Genomic DNA, 13691 nt, shown 5'->3' on the forward strand with positions numbered 1-13691 from the left:
GCACCGAGACCTGTTTGAGGGGTTGGGAGTCCAGCTGCCCCGCGGTGGTGGCCACTCCTAGAACTGTGCCAGTCTGTCAAGCTGCTCTGCCAGAAGAGTCCGGGATTTCGCTGATGTGTTCAATCCCATGGAAGCAGACGTGCTACCTCCACATCGGTCCTTTGATTGCGCTATTAATTTGATGACCGGCAAGATGCCACCGCGGGGCCAACTCTATACGCTATCCCAAGAGGAATCGAAGGTCATGCAAGTCTACATCTGGGAGAATCTTCAGAAGGGGTTCATTCGCCCCTCCACGTCCCCTGCCGGAGCAGGATTCTTTTCGTGACCAAGAAGGATGGCTCCTTGAGGCCCTGTATCGACTACCGGGGTCTAAATGCCATCACCGTAAAGGACCAATATCCTCTGCCCCTTATCCCGGAGTTGCTTGATCAGCTGCAGGGGGCCCAAATCTTTACCAAGTTGGACCTCCGTGGGGCCTACAACTTGGTCCGTATCCAGCAGGGGGACGAATGGAAAACCGCGTTTAATACGCATGAGGGGCACTTTGAATACCGGGTGATGCCCTTCGGCCTGTGCAACGCTCTAGCGGTGTTCCAGAGGTTCATGAACTTCGCCCTTGAAGACCTGCTTTATTCTACTGTAATTGTATACCTGGATGACATCCTGATTTTCTCTAAAGATCCCCAGCAGCATGTGGCCCATGTTCGGACCGTCCTCCAGCGCTTGCGGCAGTATCACTTGTTTGCCAAACTCAGCAAATGCTCTTTTCACCAGCAGACTCTGCCTTTTTTAGGACATATTCTTTTACCTGGGGGTCTGCGGATAGATCCAGACAAACTCCGCGCTATCCGGGAGTGGCCCCAACCCCAAGGCATGAAGGTGCTGCAACGGTTCCTGGGGTTTGCTAATTACTACCGTCAATTTATTCCCCATTATTCTCAATTGACGGCTCCATTGACAGCGCTCACTAAAAAGCATGCGGATGTTAAGAACTGGCCGGCCGAGGCGCACACGGCGTTCAGTCAGTTGAAGAAAGCGTTTGAGTCCGCCCCCATCCTTCAGGCCCCGGATCCGGACAAACCTTTTGTGGTAGAGGTGGACGCCTCTGCTTTGGGCGCTGGGGCGGTCCTCTCGCAAGTTAACGCCAAGGGCCGGCGCCAACCCTGTTTCTTCTTCTCCCGAAAGTTTTCCCCAGCGGAGCGCAACTATACCGTAGGGGATAGAGAACTGCTAGCTTTACAGTTGGCCCTGCAAGAGTGGAGACATCTGCTGGAAGGGGCAGAGCATTGATTTACAGAGATTACGGATCACAAGAATCTTTTGTATCTGCAGGAGGCACAAAGGTTGAATCCACGGCAGGCCCGCTGGTCGTTGTTCTTTGCCAGGTTCTGGTTTCAACTAGTGTTCCGCTCGGCTGCGCAGAATACCCCTGCGGACTCCCTCTCCAGAGCCTTCGAACTTCCAGAGAACATTGAGGAAGCTCATCCTATGTTGGATCCGGCTTGCCTCTGTGCGGCCCCGGGTGGGGTCACCCCTACGCGGGAATTTGTGCCTCAGCGGGACCGGGAGAAAGTAATGCACTGGGGACACTCATCTGTATGGGCCGGACAATTTGGGTTTCAAAAAACCCTCCCTCTGATTTCTCAACAGTACTGATGGCCTCGTATGAACCAGGATATCCTTCAGTTTGTCATGACCTGCCCCACCTGTGCCCGGACCAAGTCTGTTGTGGGGCGCCCCTGGGGGAATCTGTAGCCCTTGCCCATTCCTGCAGCCCCCTGGGAAGAATTGTCTATGGATTTCATTACGGATCTTCCACGCTCCCAGGGGCACACAGTGATTTGGGTGGTGGTAGACTGGTTCTCCCGCATGGCGCACTTCGTTCCCCTACCAGGGCTTCCGTCGGCAGCACTGTTAGCCCAGCAGTTCATCCAACAAATCTTCCGGCTCCATGGGCTACCTACCAGTCAGGATCATCAGCGACCGAGAAGCCCAGTTCACTTCGCGATTTTGGAGAGCCCTGTGTTCCGCCCTGGGGGTCGTCACCCATTTCTCCTCTGCCTACCATCCCCAGACCAACGGGATGGTCGAGCGGATTAATCAAACGTTAAAGGGATTCTTGCGGGCTTTTGTCAACAGGCGGCAAGACAACTGGACATCTCTTCTTCCTTGGGCCGAGTTCGCTTATAACCATAGTGAACACTCTGCTTCCGGGAAATCTCCATTCTTCATTGTGTACGGACAACATCCGCGGCTTCCTCCGCCCATTCCCTCTGACTCCTCTATGCCCCTGGTGACTCAAACCCTTGCTGACCTGCGGGAAGTCTGGAACATGGCCCGAGAACAACTACAGAAAGCAGCTGCTAGGTATAAGTCGTTTGCCGACCGGCACCGGCGCCCCGCCCCGGTTCTTCAGCCGGGGCAAAAGGTATGGCTGAGTACTAAATACCTGAGGTTCCGGGTGCCCTCTCGGAGGCTGGGGCCGCGGTTCATCGGGCCATTCTTGATCCAGTCTCAGCACCTGCACTTTATCTAGTTTTTCAGTCACTCAGTCAAAGAAATCAATCAGATATGTTTGGCACAAACTGCCTCTGGTAAAACCATGATGCCATGATCTTACAACACACTGGACTGTAAAAAATGTACTGTCCTTCAGCAGTGTCTCCATTACTTTTTCCATCACCAAGGCAAGGCCAGCCTATAGGTTCACACTTCTTCTTTGTTGCCACTTCTACGAACATCTGCCTTTCTCCAATCACATGGAATCTTTTCTGTAGCCAGGGAAATTAAGCATATTCTTCAGGGAACCTACCAGAACTCCTCTGAGCTCCTTTATCATCCTGGGATGTATGATGTATCCAGTGCATCTTTTCTAGCAAAAAAGGTGCCGGTACTCAAATGCTAGGCCACCCATCAAAGGTGGGGTGATCACTGAGGGATCCACCCCACAATAGCCAGGCCACTTGCAACCAGTCACAGAACCCACGACAAGGCAGAATTGGTTTGTAGAGCCTGAGCTCTTTCATTAAAATTTGGAGTCCTTGGGTCAATTTTAGCAGACAATGGAAAAGGTGCCAGTACTCAGTACCCCCAAGTACCCCCACAAAAAAAGCCCTGGATGTATCCCATCTGGTCCCATGGCTTTGTCTCCTTTCATCCCTGTACATTCTTCACAAACATCATCTTCTGTGATTGGTGTTGTTTCTGTTTAATTTTTATATGTAATTTTGCAACATTGTAACATAGTAGATGATGGTAGACAAAGACCTGTGTAGTCGATCCAGTCTGCCCAACCAGAAAAACTAATTACATATGGTATGAAATGATACTTCATATATATACCTGATATTTATTTATTGCATTTGTATCCCACATTTTCCCACTGTATGGCAGGTTCAATGTGGCTTACATATTGCTAAAAAAGCGGTTACAAAATTTAGATTTGTAGAAGTCTAGTACATAATACAGAAGTAAATAAACGCTTAGGTTGATATATTAACATATTGTGAGAGAGGTTAATATTCCATTTCTGAACTTTTTGTGATGTAAGGTGGTGTGGGATTAGGCAGATCCAGGAGGGAAAGACTTCTTGAAAAGATGTGTTTTCAGGTTTTTCTGAATTGTAGGTAGTTTTCAGTGAGTTTCAGGTCTTTGGGTTGTGAATTCCAAAGTTGTGTGCTTTGTCCTTGCCATTTTCCACAGACTGTAGAAGACTGCCTGGCACTGTCCGTGTTCTAAATTTCTAAAGTTGTTGAAGCCCCGGAAAAGATCCACTGCAGCCCATCCAAATCTATTCAGCCATGATCATGGCACAGACTATAGAAGTCTTGCCCATCACTGACTTTGCTTACCACTTAGCGGTGCTGCTAATTAATCTCTGCTAAGCTTCTTTGGATCCATTCCTTCCAAACAGTATTTCTTTGTGTTTATCTCCTGCATTTTTTGAATTCACTACCGTTTGCATCTCCACCACCTTCCGCAGAAGGGCATTCCAGGTACCTACCACTCTCTCAGTGAAAAAGTACTTCCTAATATTATTCCTGAGTCGGCCCACTTTCAACCTCAATTCATGTCCTCTAGTTCTACCACTTTCCCGTCTCTGGAAAATGTTTGTCTGCAGATTTATATCTTTCAAATGTTTGAACGGCTGTATCATATAACCTTGGTTTCTCTTTTTCTCGAGGATATACATGTTCAGTTCCTCAAATCTTTCTTCGCTCATCCTACTATGCAAACCCATACTATTTTTGTCACTTTTCTCCAAACCGCTTCAAGTCTTTGACATCCTTAGCAAGATACAGCCTCCAAAACTGAGCACAAAACTCCAAGTGGGGCCTCATCAACAACTTGTACAGGGGTATCAGCACCTCCTTTCTTCTTCTGGTTATACCCCTCTCTATGTAACCTAGCATCCTTCTGGCTCCTGCCACTGTCTTGTTGCATTGTTTCATTACCTTGGGCTGCTCGGACACTATCACCTCCAGGTCCTTCTCCTTAGCAGAGTTTACCAATTTATTCCTTCCTATCTAGTACATATCTTTTGGATTTCTGCATCCCAAGTGCACCACTCTGAACTTCGTATTAAATTTTAACTGCCAGATCTTCCAACATTTGGAGATCCCCCTTCTCATGGTATCTACTCCCTCCAGGGTATCCACTCTATTGGCTATCTTTGTGTCATCCTCAAAAAGGCAAACTTTTATTTCTAATCCTTCAGCACTGTCTCTTACAAATATATTAAATAGAATCGGCCCCAACACAGACCCCTGAGGCACTCCGCTACTCACTTTCCTTTCCTTTGAGCAGATTCCATTTACCACCACACTCTGTTCCCTGTTGGTCAACCAGTTAACAATACAGTTCACCACTTTGGGTCCTAAGTTCAGTCCTTTCAGCTTATGCATCCGTCTTCTGTGAGGGATCTTATCAAAGGCTTTGGTGAAATCTAGTGTATATCCTTTATTTTCAAAGGTGTCATGGCCTCACTCAGGTTTTCCTTCTGCCCACAGGGCACAATTCTACAAACTGGGCATTTTCATTTAGGCACCTTGAGGTCACTCACCCAGATTCTGTTATAGAATAACAGCCTAACCCAGCAACTCGTCTAATATTTACGCACCCACCATAGACCTGGTGTAACCTGTAAGCTGTATATGTAAGTATGAGTCCCGCCCATGCCCCTCCCATGCTCTGCCCATGTATATGCTCCCCTGAATTTATGCACTATTAAAGTTAGGTACAAGTTACAGGCACAATTATTTATTTAATTTATCGATTGGGATTTATTAACGCCTGTATGAACAGATCCACCCAAGACGGTGTACAGCAGATCCAATTTAACATAAAACTTACAATTTTGTTAACAACATAACAATAGTAAAATGACAAAATATAAACATAAATACAATAAGTGAGGTAAACTTGAAAATATGATGTCAGCATAATACAAATATACAGTATGGAAGAATATTTAAATAACAGATATAATATTACATCAGCATAATACCATTGAAACACCTAATAAGCAATGCAATAGAACATTAAAATAGCATAGATATGAATCTAATGCCTTTTTAAGTAGCTGAGGAGTTAAGTGCAGGTATATAGATGGGGACAAGATGGGTAGTACAGAGCCAATTGGGATAAATAGATGGGTGGCTAAACTCAAGGCAAAATCTTATACAGTTAAACAAGATATGAGGAACTGGTCAAAATTACAGGGTGTGTAGCAAGATAGTCAAGGTGCTAGTCCAGCAAATGACGGCAGAGAAAACCAAACCCAACCAGTGACACCACTAACCACACTCTGTGATGCTCCCTGGAGCAATCCAGCATGCATTCGCCCAAGCAGCAGAAGGTCACTTTCTGTAACACACTCAGCCCCATCAACTCTCAGAGCTTACTAGGCACTCTGCTTGTACTTTCACGGGTACATGTACACTTATACACGTAAGTGCTAGTACTCTACATATATACACATGAAATGTGAGCTTCTAATTCAGGGGCCCTTTTACTAAGCCACGGTAAAAAGTGGCCTGCAGTAGTGTAGGCGTTTGTATTGGGCTCACACCAGGCCAATCTTTACCGCATCTACAAAAAAAGGTGTTTTTTTTTAATGGGACAGGAAAAGGGCCTGCAATAAAAATGAAACCAGGGCATGGCCAAAACTGGCCTTAGCCCTTAATGCCACCCATTGATCTAGTGATAAAGGTTCATGTGCTACACGTGTGGTGACCAGTCAGCATGCGGAATCGGTGCACATAGGAGGAAATAAATGAATAATTAATCCACCAGATATGGGCGCGCGCCAGGTCTGAAATTACCACCAGAAGGGCACACTGCCCTGGCGGTAGTCTCATTTGGGCGAATGCTGCACACGCATAGAGCCTACCATGGCTTAGTAAAAGGGCCTCTCATAGAATTACCTTTTTATTCTAAATGTTCAAAATAATTATCCTCAACAAAGCAGTCATCAAAAAAAAAAAAACAATAATGCAGAAGAAAAAAGTCTCAGTACGGATTCTGCCTTGAAAAGATTGTTAAAGGAATATCTGCCTGGTCATGTTTTTTGGCCATATGGAAGAAAGCAAGATACGGGATTGGGAGTGAGGTCCAACTATGACCTCATTAATGGTTCAGCTCTGAGTTAAATGAATAAGCCCATTTATACAAGGTACATAGACTTGGAAAAATGCTGAAAAATTACAAATTTGCCAATATGCTGATGGCAGGGAAAAGCTTTTGCAAGGGATTCCAGGATAGAAATGCTGGAGGTCAGACTGGCTAAACCACAAACAGCTGCTGCAAAGGAAAAATGAACAAGCTTTTGTACAGTACAATGAACCTTAAAAAAAATGAAATGAGTAGGAACAAAAGATTGGGTTTTCTGTAAAATCTATAATACAGCAAGGTAACTTTGCCAAAGAATGATAAGCCAGATGATGAGCAAACACCTTGATAAGAATCTTTGTTCTAGAAATAAACTGTTTTTAGGAACAAATGCACAAAAATGAATTAAGTATACTTTCTGTGAATTTAAAAGTAGCTTTTAAACTAGCACAAGGAACTAACCAGTGAGCCATCAGTAAAAAGTGAAACTACCCTTGAACTCTGTAAGAATAGATTATATACAAGAGGACTTGTCTTTCTGACTAAATTGTTAGAAATATACCCTAAATAAATCTAGTATAGGTATGCAAATATTTTACGCCAGAAGATGGAAAATGGTTATTTTCAAACAAATGCCTAGAAACTCAGAGATCAGAATGAGGTTTGACTATCACAGATATTGCCAGGAAAGCCGGCAGACTAGTTTAAAATAACCATTTAAAAATGAGCAGCCTAGTAGTTGCTTGGGAAACGTGGAACCATCTACTAGGAATCAGATAAGGGCCAAAAAAAAAAAATCTGTCATGATGTAAGCTCAGGATAACATCTGACCTAAGTCAACATGTTCAAAATCATTAAAATTCTGACTTCTAAACAGGTAAATGTGGAATGATCATTTAGAGCCGGTCATGGGGAAATGTCCCTCCGAAGGTTGAGCCTGGTAATGGTTCTGGAACAGAAATTCCTGGGCAGTACTACAGCTGAAACATGCCCTCTCCCCCCCCCCCCCCCCCCCCCCCCCCCCCACACACACACACACACGCACATTTCTCTAAAATATCAAGCCAACAGAAAGAAACTTCAGTCTTCTGCTAGAAAAAGGAAGAGATCCAGGCCATAAGGTGACACAACTCATGACCTATGACAACTTATGACTGACCATTGTAGATGTCTGAGCTAGACCCTGGTGAGATCATTCTGATTAAGGGATTAAATACATACACCCACAACAGCCATATCTAATTCTGATATTTAATTTGTAATTTGGTTATAAATAAATTCCTATTTCTAGAGAAGAACCCTGTTTTTTTGTGTAAGGGTTGAGGAAGGGCAGTTCCAAAAGTTGTATCCCATTTCTCAGAGCCCTCTGCAACAAAAACATTTTTACATCATAGAGCAATATGGCTGGTAATGATCCCTGGAAAAATAAATTCCATTTCTCAGTGTAGAGCTAGGAGTTGAAGAGTGGAGTCTGTGGACCCAAATTATTATTAGAGAAGCTGGCAACTAAATAGAGCAGGTGGTTGTATACAGAGAGCAATATGTATGGGGTTGGAGCTGCGCTGGGTCTGGAGCAGCTGGAGAGTGCTGTTGGAATCCCAGAAGTAATGAGGTATGTATGTATGAATGAGCATGCTTGTGAAGGAAAAAAAAAGAGCAGTAAAGCCAACAATGGCTGTGGCCACCAACAGAAGAACTGAGTTGAGTTTAGAACCTGGTTCAGGAATCTCACAAATGTGTGAGAGTGCACACATGCACAGAACAGTGACTGCCTCAGCCCAAGGATGATGTCAGGAATAGTTTAACTCTTTAGTCACCCTGGTAAATTCCTTTTGCTATCTGGGATTTACGTTCGATTCCAAACTGTCCTTTCAAAATCATGTTTCTTTAGTGGTTAAAAAAGGGGATTTTTGGCTTTGTCATCTTTGCTTTACAAGCCGATTCCTGGATTTTTCATCGCTGCATACTTTAATTCATGCCTTTGTCATTTTATGTATTGATTATTTTAATACTGTTATTTGTGGGATCCCTGCTTGTCTTCTTCGATGTGTGCAAATGTTGCAAAATTCAGTTGCTTGTTTTTTGTGCTGTGCCAAGCACTATGATCATGTCACCCCTTTTCTCATCCAATTGCGTTGGCTCCCAGTTCAGTATAGAAGCTCTTTTAAAGTTCTTTGTTGGCTCATAGAGCACTTCATCATGGATGTCCATTACATTTGCCCTCAGTTACGATCCCTTGCACTCCTTCCCAATCACTTTGATCCCTGGCCTCCCATAGGCTGGCTCTCCTATTACAAAAGAATGCTCACTATGAGTCTCCCCAGCACTCAGCTTATTTTATTCTGGCATCTTCTTTCTGGAATAGCTTACCTTCCTACTTACATAATAAACTTTCCTTTGTAAGATTTAAATATCTGCTTATAAAGCATATTTTTTTTGAATTGGCATTTGGAACTAAATTACCTGTACTAGAGTCTAGCTGACCTGTTTTTCACCTAGCAAGTATGGCTAAGAAGAATTTTTATCTATTGTGTTTATCTTTTTTTTTTTTACTAAGTAAATTTGGGTATGTCTGTGCTGTCTATAAGTGCACTGCCCTATCCTCAAATGGTGTCCTTTCCAATTTTATCTTGTTTTTTTTATCAATTGTAAACTGCCTTGACCCAGTTTTGGAATCTGGTGGGCTATCAAGAATTTAATAAACATAAAAATTAAAGACTTGTGCCATGTCTGGGGTACTACCAGGGATTATTTTTGTGCCGATATGCACCGGTATGGCGTACCAGCACCTTTTTTTTATCGGCGAGTCCTGCTTACTTTCCTCTCCCCCTCAACCCTCTTCTTTAGCGACTTGGCAATGATTAAGAGATGCTGTAGGTGTTAGGGCCACCCGACTACCGTTTGGCTCTTGTGGTAATTTCTTTTTTGGCGTGCGTCTAATACGCATGTCTGAAAATATTTTTTAATTACAGTCTCACATAATGGACGCATGCCAAGTGACATTTGGTACGCATAGGTCATTACCGCCCGGTTACTGCATGAGTCTTTACTGCTAGGTCAATGGCTGGGGATAAGGTTTCAGACCCAAAATGGATGCACAGTAATTTTTATTTTGCCGCACGTCCATTTTCGGCAAAAATGTTTAAAAGGTGCGAGTCCCACCTATGCGGAAACAGGAAGTTGAAACAAAGTAGGCAGGACTCACAGAGGGAAGGCCCCGACGCTGGCAGCCTCTCCGTCGCTGCACTGGCTGATGCTGGCAGGAGTCTGGACTCTAAGCAGGCAGGGGAGAAGGAGGATGGGTGGGGGGAGGAAGAATCCCTGGACATGGATAGCAGGGGAGGTTGGGGGAAGCAGAAACGCTGGGCATGGATGAGAGGAGATGGCAAGGGAGAGAGGAGAATTGCTGGACATGGATGAGAGGGGAGGGCAGGGGAGACAGCAGAATCGCTGGACATCGATGGGAGGGGTGGTCAGGGAAGGGAGAATCACTGGACATGGAAGGGAGGGGAGGGCAAGGCAGGGGAGAGAGAAGAATTGCTGTACATTGTGTAGATCCTTCCCTCCGCCGGAGGGTCTTCGGGACCTTGCCTCCGCCCTGGCCACTCAGCCTCCTGGCCCACTGCAGTCCACAGGGCAGGGCTCAAAGAAAATAAACTCAAAAAAGTAAAAGTCACCAAGCTCCTTTATTGCCAAGGATTCACAGTCCAGTAACTTTCAAAAGGAATCCTACAGCCCTTCAAAACAGTTTGCTCCTGTTTTACTCTCAGGGCCCAGATACAGCAGAACCAAGAAAAAACACGTCCCCTCTCAGCTGCTGCACAAATCAGTTGGAGCCTAATTAACAGTTCCCACAGATAGGTTCCTCTGTAGTCCAACTTCACACCCCAAAAAGAACCCCTGTATCTGGTCCACTCCCCACGGGGTTTCTGCAAACAGTCCAAAATACACAAGTCTGTGGGCCTCAGCCACAAAAAGAAAAAAAACAATGTAACTTACTTTCCCCTCCCCCACACAAAAGAAGGTTTGTTTTCCCAACAGTTCAAAACCCACAGTGCTTAGTGCCTTAGCACTCAGTTCAGGCATACAGTCTCTTCAAGGAACACAGCTTGAACTCTCCTGGGAAAGAGGAAAAGATCCCACCCATTCAGGGTCACTCTATTACTTCACTGACCCTTCTCCCGCATGACCTTTCCCCTTTCCACTGTCAGCCCAGCTCTGACACCAAGAGTTCACCTGGTTTTTCAGTTTAGCTTTCAAGGCATGAGCCCAGGCAGAAAGGTCCATGGGTTCCTCAGAGCCTGCCTCCTGCTCCTTCTCTCCAGCAGCCTGCCAGTCCATGGGCTCATTCTCCTCTACTCTGGGCAGCTGTTCCTCTTTTACTTGATTACCCTCCCTTGCCTTGTCAGAGCCTTCTCCCGGGGAATGCTGGGGCCAATAATCCCTAAACAAGGGTTTTCCCTGGGATGCTGAGAAATGTAGTCCTTCTCCCACCTCCATTTTCTAGGGGGCACTACCTTTTCCCTTCTCTCTCTCTCTCTCTGAGGAATGATTAAAGGAAAGGCCCTGCTCTGTCTCCCTCAGCTCTTGAGCCTCCTTCCTTCTCCCTCCTCCACTTCCATCTGGGCAAAACCCTTATCCTCCCCTTCACAACATGGATGGGAGGGGAGGGCAGGGAAGAGAGAATCACTGGACATGGATGGGAGGGGAGGGGAGGGAGGGAAGAGAGAATCACTGGACATGGATGAGAGGTGAGGGCAGGGGAGAAAGGAGAATCGCTGGACATGGATGAGAGGGGAGGGCAGGGGAGACAGGAGAATTGCTGGACATAGATGGGAGAGAATGGCAGGGAAAGGAGAATCACTGTTCATGGATGGGAGGACAAGGCAGGGGAGAGAGGAGAATCACTGTACATGGATGAGAGGGGAGAGCAGGGGAGAGAGGAGAATTGCTGGACATGGATATCAGGGGAGGACAGGGGGCAGAGGAGAGTCACTGGACATGGATGGGAGGGGAGGGGAGGGAAGAGAGGAGAAATGCTGGAAATGGATGTAGAGGAGAGCAGGAGAGAAAGGAAAATTGCTGGACATAGATGGATGGAGAGGAGAACAGGGGAGAGAGGAGAATTGCTGGACATGGATGGATGGATGGAATTATGGACAGGGGGGAGAGAGAAGAAATGCTGGACTTGGATGGCGAAGAGGGGAGAGAGAATTATTGCTGGATATGGATACAGGGGAGGGAAGAGAGAGGAGAATCGCTCGACATGGATGGCAGGGGAGGACAGGAGGTACATGGATTGGGAGGGGAGGGCAGGGAAGAGAGGAGAAATGCTGGAAATGGATGAGAGGAGAGCAGGAGAGAGGAGAATTGCTGGACATGGATGGACGGAGAGGAGGACAAAGGAGAGAGGAGAATTGCTGGACATGGATGGATGGAGGCATGGACAGGGGGGAGAGAGGAGAAATGCTGGATTTGGATGGAGGAGAGGGGAGAGAAGAAAGAGGAGAAATGCTGGACATGGATGGAGGGGAGGAAAGAGAAAAGAAGAAGATGTACATGGATGGAGATGAGGGAAAGGGAAGAGAGGTGAAAAACTGCAATGGATGGAGAATATAGGCAAAAGCTGGATCCAAGTTATACTTCCTCCAGTCAGTTCCATGGAGGACCCAGCTTTTACTTATGAATGGAGGGCAAGAAATGAAGAAGAAAGGAGGAAAGTAAAGAAATAAATGGAAAGGAAGCCCTGGAAATGGAGTTAAGAGAACATATAGAGAGAAGCAGAATCAGAGACTGGGACTGACATTAGCAGAAAAACAAAGTCACCAGACAACAAAGGTATATAAAAAAACAACGGTGTTTGGAATATGTCTAATTTGAGAATTCACATCTGCTGTCTTATTTTGCACTGGGCATATTAGAGCTGTAACAGCTTACAAAAACTATTTATAAATCACAAGTTAATTTTTTCTCCTATACTGGTATAATATTTTCAATGATGCCTGTTTATATGCACCATGGTTGGTTTAAGGGGTGTGGCTATCATAGGGGCAGATCCACAGGTGGTAACCCCACCCATAATGAGCATCAGTGCTTTTTTTGCTACAAAAATAGCACTGAGTACTACTGAGACTCAGCGGAGCAAGGCAGGTCCAGGGCCAAATCCAGAAAAAGAGTTGGGATGGTAGGGTGAGTATAGGTTTGAGATGGATCTGAGTTGGACTTGATATGCACACATGTGCACTTATGTGAAGTTTAAGAAACAACTCTTATTATGCTGAGCCAAGGATGGAGTATTGGAAGCATGTGGTTGCACATAAAAGAATAAATAGGAGGTAGAAAAGCAGGATTTTTGCAGGGCTTAAAGCATAAAAAATTAGATCTTCTCCTTGTACGTGAAGGAAGGTGGGACTGCTTACCCAGCATGCCTAAGGCCAGAGAGTGAACCAATAGGAAAGTCCCATGAGACAGTGGGAGCAGGGATCATGTGCCCAAAAAGGAGAGAGGGATAACAGCAGAACTACAAATTAAAGGAAGTATTTCAAACTTGAAAAATGGGCCAAGACACTCCCTGCCTGGTATTGGTAGATACCCCTATTTTAACTCTGAATAATTGAACGTGATAAAATGCAAAGTCCATTTTTGTAGAGCTGGATCTCCATTGTCCAAAGATGTCCTTCTTTATTACCAGGCTTTCTGATGTGCAAAGGATTTCTTTATCAGGAGCTGAAACTACTACTACTACTACTACTACTTAACATTTCTAGAGCGCTACTAGGGTTACGCAGCACTGTACAAAATAAACAAAAAGGACGGTCCCTGCTCAAAGGAGCTTACAATCTAAAGAACGAAATGTCAAGTTGGGGCAGTCTAGATTTCTTAGGTAGAGGTGTAGAGGTTAGGTGCCGAAGACGACCTTCAAGAGGTGGGCTTTAAGCAGAGATTTGAAGATGGGCAGGGAGGGGGCCTGGCGTATGGGCTCGGGGAGTTTGTTCCATGTGTGGGGTGAGGCGAGGCAGAAAGGGCGGAGCCTGGAGTTGGCGGTGGTGGAGAAGGGTACTGAAAGGAGGGATTTGTCT

Source organism: Microcaecilia unicolor, chromosome 2 (assembly GCF_901765095.1).
Source record: "Microcaecilia unicolor chromosome 2, aMicUni1.1, whole genome shotgun sequence".
In the NCBI taxonomy this organism is placed as follows: domain Eukaryota; kingdom Metazoa; phylum Chordata; class Amphibia; order Gymnophiona; family Siphonopidae; genus Microcaecilia; species Microcaecilia unicolor.